The sequence below is a fragment of the Meriones unguiculatus genome, chromosome 6, assembly GCF_030254825.1.
Source record: "Meriones unguiculatus strain TT.TT164.6M chromosome 6, Bangor_MerUng_6.1, whole genome shotgun sequence".
Taxonomy (NCBI): domain Eukaryota; kingdom Metazoa; phylum Chordata; class Mammalia; order Rodentia; family Muridae; genus Meriones; species Meriones unguiculatus.
The window spans coordinates 33,575,065-33,584,926 of record NC_083354.1 but is presented as its reverse complement, the minus strand read 5'-3'; positions in this window follow the sequence as shown (position 1 = coordinate 33,584,926).

Below are 9,862 nucleotides of genomic sequence, written 5' to 3'. Positions count from 1 at the left end.
GTAGGTTTACTATTAAAATTAGGAATAAAAACTGGTATAAAGGTCTTAAAAACTTGCCGAATAAAGGGGAACATTTAATGTCGGGCCATGCTTTAAATGGTGTGGTTGGTGAAGAGATTCATGCCATTAAGGAAGCCAGGTTCTTTTCACTGGGAAAATAAGAAAGATGTCTTGAAAGCAGCTTTAAGAATTGGCCTGTCCCACTCCAGGCTCAATGGTAGAAATTTGTAAATTCATTTGAGAGGCTTTGTTTTGAAAAGAGGGTGAGTGTTAGGATGCCCTGCACATGCGGAGCAATCTAAGAAAATGTTTTGTTGGGCTCAGACATTCAAGACGTGAAAGGTTACTTCAGCCACAGTCAACGGAGAGCCAACTACTTCTACAGTTGGTGGCAGAGCTGGCAATCATTTATATGGGGCTGGTTTTGTAGTGATTCAGAATTGAAACGTTACGGGATCATGGGGTCAAGGAAGCCTGTGAGGCCAGACTATGTATTTTGGGGTTGAAGTCTGTTCAGGCAGCTGTTGAATAAACAAGGCTGTAATGTAATGAAGGCTGTAATGGAGAGCCCAGGAATTTAAAAATGGCCAGAACACGAAATGTCAAGGAAAAAGACACACACACACACACACCAAGCACACACACACACACACACACACACACACACACCAAGCACACACACACACACACACACACACACACACACCAAGCACACACACACCAAGCACACACACACACACCAAGCACGCACACACACACCAAGCACACACACACACACACACACACACACCAAGCACACACACACACACACACACCAAGCACATTCATCCTAGATTTTGGTATTGTTAATGTTAAGGCTGTGCAGCAAAGTTACATGTCCGGTTCACAAATCACACCACGTGACCGGTTCACAAATCACACCACGTGACCGGTTCACAAATCACACCACGTGACCGGTTCACAAATCACACCGCGTGACCAGTTCACAAATCACACCGAGTGACCGGTTCACAAACCACACCGCGTGACCGGTTCACAAATCACACCGCGTGACCGGTTCACAAATCACACCGCGTGACTGGTTCACAAATCACACCACGTGACTGGCAGATAAATTAAGGGAAGGGGGAAGGGGTCACAGAGACCATCTCTGGGTAGGACAAGAGAGAGAAGGGGGTGATGCCAGTTCTCTTATAAGGTGACTCAGAGTCTGTGCAGGTGGTTTCAGGTGGTCTGTAGGTGGCCTTATAGATGCCTGATGTCCCATTTGTCAGGTCCCTTGGGGCTGGCAGTAGCGATGCCTGCTTATGCATTTCAACATTCCTCCCTTTTTGTTTTATAAAAAGTGAGGTGCTAGGAAGGGGTGATGGTGGGGAGGGCATAAGGACGACCTTTGCTCTTCAAGCTACTTCCTGCTGATTAGGGGCATTGTCATTCCCAGAGTACAGCTGGTCCCCACCATCAGGGTCGAGTGGAAGGTCATTGTCATCTGGTCCTGTGGGCAGAGGTTGATAATCCTGATTAATGGTTTGGTTAGAGAATTTTTGCATTTGTTGGAGGAAGTTAATAAAGCAGAGCGCAAAAAGCAAAAGCATAAAGACAAACAGAAGAGGTGTGAGGAAGGGCAGAATCCATTTCCATATTAGGTTCTCAAAGGCCTAAGAGCTAGAGGTCTGGACCTGTTCCCTTCACTTTTGTAGATTTGTCTGGAGTTATGGGATTTTGTCTTTTACTATACCCAACTTGTGGACATAAAAACAGCATTTCTCCTGGAGGAAGATGCAAAGGCCACCTTCTTTAGCTGTGAGGAGATCTAATCCAGCTGACTGCTGCCAGCGAGTCGATCTGCCATTGGAGAGTTAGTATTGTCTGAGGTCCTGCTGGAGGTCCTGGATGAACTGGAAAGAAAGCTGATAATACAAAGTTAGTGAGGTGGCTAGTCCTGCTGTCCCGGTCCCAACAGCTGCAGTGATTCCTGCAACAGCCAAGAGGGGCAGGATTTGAACTGCCCTGCTGGGCAGCTATTGAATCCACAACTGGGATTGGTAGGGGACCCTTTTCATTTACCACCCCCAGCTCGGGGAAGAGGAGCACCAGTGTGCGAACTCCTGACCAACCAGCAGGCAGACGATGGTGGACCTGAGTGCCACAAAGAATCAAGGTTTTATTAGCAGTAGGACATTGGGCTTCAGATGAGGTATCAAGGATTACAGTTTCATTACAGTCTAAAGAATTTAGCATTCCTACAGAGTGTGTCCCTGATGCCTTGAAACAGCTTGTCATGACAAAGAGTGATATGAAAAAGGTAGGGGGTTGTGGCAACATCAGAGTCAGGGCAGTTAGTGAATGGTGAAGTAAGGTTACTTGACAGAGTCACCGGAGAAGCTGTCAGCAGTGGTTCTGAGTTGGTCCCAGGTGGGACACACAGCCAGCACACTTTAAAGCAGCCCAGCTGGGTCACATTAAGAAGCTTGTATGCCAAGGTCAGAGTCTGAAGTAGGAGACAAAATGACAGGTTTGTATTATTTAGGAGGGGGGGATGTCAGAGAGGCAATGACCATAGAGGAGTGTTTAATTGCCTTCTCTACTTCTCCCATCCCCAGGGATTGGTAATATAACAGGTGGGATCCTGTAGCTGAATGACCACAGGGGAATGGTGCCTATCGACAGAGGGGTTTTGGACATTGGGGGTCCACTTGAGAGGCTGGTAAAGGAAGCAAAATGTCACAACTGGTAGGTAGGGTAGCTAGGAGGAGGAAAGAGGATGCTGGTGAGCTTGGGGTCAGATGAATGGGTGGAGTAAAGGAGATAGAGGCTCCTACTTTGGCTAAAAAGTCCCTTGCCAGTAAGGGAACTGGACAGGTTGGCATCACTAAAAAGGAAAGAGTCAAGGGATCACCCCTGAAAATTCAATTAAGTGGCAGAGTACAGCAAGGCTGGCAAGGCCCCCTACCCCAACAATAGAGGAACTACAAGGAGAGGTTGGTCCCCAATACTCTGTCAGGACCGAGTAAGTAGCTCTGGTGTCTACAAGGAAGGAGATGGGCTGCATAGATACCATGATAAGTACCCATGGCTCCCTGCTAGTGATGGTAGTAGTCGGGTCAAGGGAACCTGGGCACCTTCAGTCATCTATAGCCAGGCCTAGGATATCAGCCGGAGGGTGATCTGGGAGTGATGTCACTGTATCATGGGAGAAACGGTTGCAGTCAACACCCCAATGTCCCTCTTGGTGGCATTTTGGACATGAGCCCCGGTGCCTTGCAGGGGTTAGGACAAAACCGGGTCCAACGACCTTCTTGACCACATTTGAAACAGACACCCCATAGTCCTTGTGCCTTAGGAGGCAAGGGAGCCTCAGTAGTGGCTGAGGCTAGTTGGATAGCCTTGGCCAGCATTTGGTATTTTTGTCTGCAGGCTTTCTCATCTCTCCCGTGGAACACCTTAAAGGCCAGCGCTAAGACTTCTGCCTGTGGAGTCAGAGGTCCTCTCTCTAAGCATTTAAGCTTAGCTCTGATGTTGGGGTAACTCTGGGAGAAAAAAACAGGTCATCAGAAGTTGCCTATCCTCTGTACTTTCGGAGTCTAGATTAGTATGTTGTAAGAGGCCTTTGTAAGGTGCTCTAGGAATTGAGACACTTTTTCATTCTTGTCCTCAATGACCTCCTAGAGCTTCTCATAATTAACTGGCTTAAGGGCAGCCTTTCAGAGACCAGCCAGGAGGCAGGTCATGAAATGTCTCTAGCTAAAATGCCTTCCAGGGTATTATAATCCCATTGTGGATCCTGGTCAGACACCGCCTCAGCCCCAACCAGGTGTGCTGCATTTGTTTGGTGAACCTCATCTGTATGTGTTCTAGCCTGTTCCCAAACTCGCCTGCACTCCTCAGGTAATAGGTTATTGGTAAGACTCATAGATAGATAGATAGATAGATAGATAGATAGATAGATAGATAGATATCATATCTATATAGCATATATATAAGCTTATATATGCATATATAAGATTGAGTGAGATATTGAAATTCTTTAATGAAAGAAGAAGGATTAGAGGTTTTAGGATCCTAGTCTCTTTTCTACTTGAGAAAGTTCAGTTAATGAGAAGGGAACATGCACCCCAACTAAGCCATCCATCCACACTGGCCACTTTCCTCAAGGGAAGAATTGAGGCTGGTTTATGCTGAGTAGAAGAAGAAGGGGGCTTTGATATAGAGTGAGAGCAGGTAGCAGGGGGCCTAACAACTGTTGATGCCAATGTAGGACAACTAGGACAGCCTGTTTCTGGGGAGTCTCTTTGGCTTCTGGAGAAGCCAAAGAGGAAGAGGGGGAAGCAGAGGAGGAGGAAGAAGCCAGAGGTTGAGAATGGTGAGGTGTAGGTTCATCTGCGGGGTCAAAGGTAGAGAACTCTTGAGGTTGAGACTTTATAGCTAGAAGAAGTTGGGTAGGAAAACAGGAAAAACAGAGAGGGGGTTTAGAGCAGAGAAAAAAGAAAGTTTGAACATAGGATACCTTCTTCCATTTACCAGATCATTGACAGTAATTAAAAAGATCCCACAAAATATTGGGATTTATGTTCCGTTAATCAGCCAATTTGAACCATTATCTAAGGAATATGTAGGCCAAGTTTTATTACAGAGACATATGAGCTTAGAGGCCCTTAACTCAGGCTCCATGAGTAGGGTTTTAAAATTCTCCAGAAGACATCCCAGTGGGGACACTGGAGGAATGGATGAATGGGCAGTTCCCATTGGGAGGGTAGGAGTCAATGACCTGCCAGAGGCATTCCAAAGACAAGGGTTGACTCAGTAGAGTATGGCCTTACCTGATCCAACAGCTCATCAGCGTTGGTCAGAGACCAAGGGCACAGCTGCCTGTAGGAGACACGGTTTGCCTAACGCTAGGATTTTCATAGCGAAACCGAGCATGTAGAAGAGGAAAAAAATATATCACCCAAGGGAAAGAGGAAGCCCAAAATGAAGGTCAGCAAAAAAGATCAACTGTAGCCAGTGAAGACCGTGGTTGGGGGTTCCTTAGTCTCAAAAGGTAGTAGGAAGTTGCCAGATGCTCAAAGGTCAATCTTCCCCTACCAAGAGAGACATTTCTGCTGACCAGTGAGGGGAATTGACCAATCCAGCCAATGTTGCATGCAGGAGAGAGTGATCTGCCAAAAAGTGGGTCATGGGTGGATTTGAAATGAAATAGGTTTCCAGAAGCTCCAGTAGGATGCTGAAGCCAAAGAAACCACCATCCAGTGTGACCGCTGAAAGCACCTCTTCCCGGCCAACACACCAACGTTAGGGTTGTGGAGTTAAATTACACAGCGGGTTCACAAATCATGCCATTCCACTTGTTCCATGTGGGAGGCTTATTAAGGGGAAGGGGTTACAGAGACCATCTCTGAGTAGAGCAAGAGAGGGAGTGATGGTGCCAGTTCTCTTATAAGGTGACCCAGAGCATGCGCAGGTGGTTTCAGGTGGTCCGTAGGTAGCCTCACAGATGCCTAATGTCCCATTTGTCAAGTCTCTCCGAGCTGGCCAAAGATATGCCTGTTTAGGAATCCCAACAGTTCTTCTTATGGATTATCACCTGCCTCATATTTTGTAAACTGTTGGAAGCCACTTTTCTACCAGCTGCTTTGATATTTAAATCTCAGTGAAAAGACTGCTTTTACCAGGCCTTCACTGGAGTCAGTGAAGAATTTCCAAGTCTATCTCCTTTTGTTTGAGACAGCAGGTGGGATAGCTTGTCAAAATCACACCTATTGTTTCACCTCCTTGGGAATTTTACTCATTGTAGTACAGCTGCTTTTACTCTGGCTTAAAAGAAGTCTGAAATAGGGGTTGGAGAGATGGCTCAGAGGTTAAGAACACTCACCGTCCTTTCTAAAGGTCCTGAGTTCAATCCCCAGAAACCACATGGTGGCTAATAACCATCTATAGTAAGATCTGGTGTGTAGGTAGAATGTTGTATAAATAATAAAAACTTAAAAAAAGCAGTCTGAAATAAAGCCAGATGTCTAGTCTCTACTAGAGCCTCTCAGAAATGCCCCATATGTTGTGTGTTGGTTTATTAATTTTAATCCTCACTCCCGACTCAAGAACTGTTCCACTCTGCTGGTGGGCACTGGCAGTAAACATTCTTTCTCCCTCACTTGTTGATTGGTTTAATAAAGATCTGACAGCCAATAGCTAGGCAGGAAAGTGAAGGTGGGGGTTTCTGGGCTGAGAAAGGGTCTCTGAGAGAAGAATCAGATGCAGAAAGATTCACCAGCTGACAGACTTACCTAAGCTGTGAGAGAGAGGTAAAGAGTGAGCCACCCACATGGTGGGATGCAAACCAGGATTATTTGGGTTAATTTGTATGAGCTAGCTGAGAATCTGCCCAGCTATAGTGCCTAAGCTCTTATAAATATGTCTCTGTGTTATTATTTATACCACAGGCAAGTCCAGAAAGTCCGACTATAATCTCCAGTCAGGGAATCCAATATTAGAGTCTGAGAGGATTAGTGTAAAGTGACCTACAAAGTCACCCATTACTATATGTGTATGCTAGAAATAATTGTTGGGAGTTGGTCTGCTGCTTATATTTGGATGCTAATTACGGGCTCTCAAGATCTGATTACTGCCTAGATAAAACCTATCCTTGCTGTATGAACCTGCCTAAGACATTATAACTGACTGGTTGATTAACTGGCCTAAAACCTGGGCAGGGCAGGATGGGGTAGGCATGTCTAAGGTTCCCATGCTTTGGTTTCAAGAGAATCACAAAGACGAACAGGAAGAAAGGAGAAAGAAAGATACTGTGATGGGTTATCGTGGATAAGAAACCATGTGGGCCGGGAGGAAGGACTCCAATAATGCGTGGAGAGACCCATAAGTATACAAGCAAGTATTTTTAAGGTTATGGATGAAAGGTAGCCCAGATAATGACAGTTAAAGAGGATGGCATTGGATGGGGGCTGGGAGGTGGGTGGTGAGGTTATTGAGATGGCGTAGGTAAAATATATGCCCAGCTCAAGGTAAATAAGGTAATTATAAAATCTAACAGGTGTGATAGCAGGTAAAATAATACCACCATGAGAATAAACATTATTGGGTAAATAAAACATTATTTAGCCCAACACCATTTTTTATTCACAACAACAAATAATACCCAGGATCTCATGCATGCTACCTATCTTAGGTCCTGTTCTATTGCTATGAAGACATGCTATGACCAGGGCAACACTATAAAAGAAAGCATTGGGGGCTTGCTTATAGTTTCAAAACATTAGTCCATTATCATCATGACAGGAAGCACGGTAGCAGGCAACCAGGCATGGAGCTAGGTGTCTACATTCTGATCTACAGGCAGGCAGGCAGGCAAGCAGACAGACAGACAGACAGATATGGACAGGCATGGACTTTTGAAAATTCAAAGCCAGCAACATACTTCTTCCAAAGAGGCCACACCTCAACCCTTCCCCAGCAGTTCTACTCCCTGAATATATGAGCCTCTGGGATTGGTCTTATTCAAACCAATACACTAGGTGGAAGTGTCCACTATTAAATAGTGAATCTGTGGTCTGGACTAGGGAACTCCTGCTGGCTGTGTCTGAGATCTGAATCCTGTACCAGCTTCAACAATGACAACCATAGACCTGAGTGGTAGGTGCCCTGCTAGCATGTCCCCAGTGCCTATTCTCTGTCCAATAGCACCCTCCCAAGGACAGGTATGGCTTAGCCCCTTTTGTAATGCTCATTAAGACAAAGACAAGAGAACACTATAGCATTCCTTTCCTAGGGAGACTTGCATAAACATCTATTCACACTATAGATCGCTATGCCCAGAACTGAGAAATGATCTATTCAAATCCGCCTTGATAAACTAATGAGTGTATTGGGTTTACTGACCAAGTCTGTGTAAGGAGTTACTTACAGAAGTGTGGACAGCCTTCAACATTTGCACTGAAAAGTCCAATCCTACATGAATGAGAACCTCCTAAAAGGTGTGTAAACAAACTCCCCACTTGTGTAACCTTTCACATTTCTGTATACTCTAACAATTGCCCAGGCCACACACATCAGGAAAGATTACATAAAATTAGCATGGAGGGAAGAGGCATGCAGATGCTGTGATCTCAGGTCAGCATCTGATGACCTCCTCCAGCTTTTTATTTGTGAGGGTCTCACACTGGGGATCAGAGCTTCTCTGATTTCAATGTAGAAATGGCCATGTCATGCCTGGAGGAAATGATTCACAACATAAGCCTGGCATTACCTTCAGTTGACAACTGATAAAGACAGACCTTTACCTGATAACAGAATGAGGACCAGGACACTTTGAATTACACTTGATTGCGTTCCAGTGGCCTTGGGCAACCCCACCCATCTACTCTGAAACTTCTCACTTGGGCTGCCTCCTCTGCTTTCTATTGTGGGTATCTTCCAATATCCCTGGGTCTCCATTGCAACTCAGGCATCACCTTCACAGGGATCTGTGATGGTCTCAAAGCCACCTTGCAGGGAATATGCTACTTGGTTTCAGCAACATTCTGGAACCTTGCTGCAAGCCTCTGTGATCCACCACTTTTTATCTTTTGTGCTCACAAAATCAGTGCCATGTATATCAGTGGTTCTATGTGGGTCACAACCCTTTTGGGAGTTGGACAATCCTTTCAAGGGTTGTACATCCAGATATCCTGCATATCAGATATTTACATTATGGTTCATAACAGTAGCAATATTCTAGTCATGAAGTAGCAACAAAAAAATAATTCTATGGTTGGGGGCCACCACAACATGTGGCACTGCATCCAAGGGTTGCAGCATTAGGAATGTTGAGAACCACAAGTGTATATGATGCTGCCAAGTCCTGTTTCCAGCTTGAGAATCTGCCAGGCTCCCTTGGATGACAGCTGCAGCTCCCAGTGGCCAATGTAAGAAACCTTATTTAGTTGTTTCTGAATGGGGGTGCTTTCTGCGCATTCAGTTCAGGCTGAATGGTGGAATAGGTGGGACTTATTCTTGCACAGGTGGAATTTATCTTTAAGGGTATCTTTTCTACTATCTCGGTAAAGAGAAAGGGATTCTTTTTAGTGGTGTTAGTTCCTTTAACAGTTAATTATGGTGCTTTGCCTGCACTTTCTTTATCTGTGACTTCAAATTGCTCAGACCACATTCCCAACGTTCACATGCCTCTTATCTTTGCGCACTCTCACACTGTAGACCTGAATGCACAATGGCCTACCACAGCCTGAATAGTGTACAGTCTAGATTCTCTCAAACAAAACAAAACAAAAAACCTCAGTGTTTTGAATTCAGCTTCAACCAATTTCTTGGAAAATAGGATACAGCCAATATTTTTGCCAGAATGTATCATCAAAGGCTTCCAGCCCAATTCCCACTACTGTCCTTGTTTCCCTCTTAAACCTAATAAGCTGAATGAGTCTGACTATATTTCTCTTGGCCTTCTGATCTTACATGTTCCCAACAGAATGGCCGAATAAGCTCTGCTTACAGTATTTTATAGATCCACTGGCCCAAAGATCCAAGCTTATGTACTCTTCTAGCAAACCTTTCCCAAAGGCCTAAGCACCACATGATTGGGTTGATCACGGAAAGCTCTAACCTTTGGTACCAATATTCTCATTGCTGTGACAAAATATCAACAAAGCAAAGGAAGGAAGAAAACATAATTCTGGTTTACAGTTTGAGGGGACAGGCCATCAGTGTGGTCATGGTGGCAAGAAGTAGATGCTTGAACTCCAGTGCTCAGCTCCCTTCATTTATTTTTTTATTTATTTCATCTAGGATCTTAGACAATGGAATAACTGTCCACATTCAGGAAGGGACTTCCCTTCTCAGTTACACTTCTGAAAACACC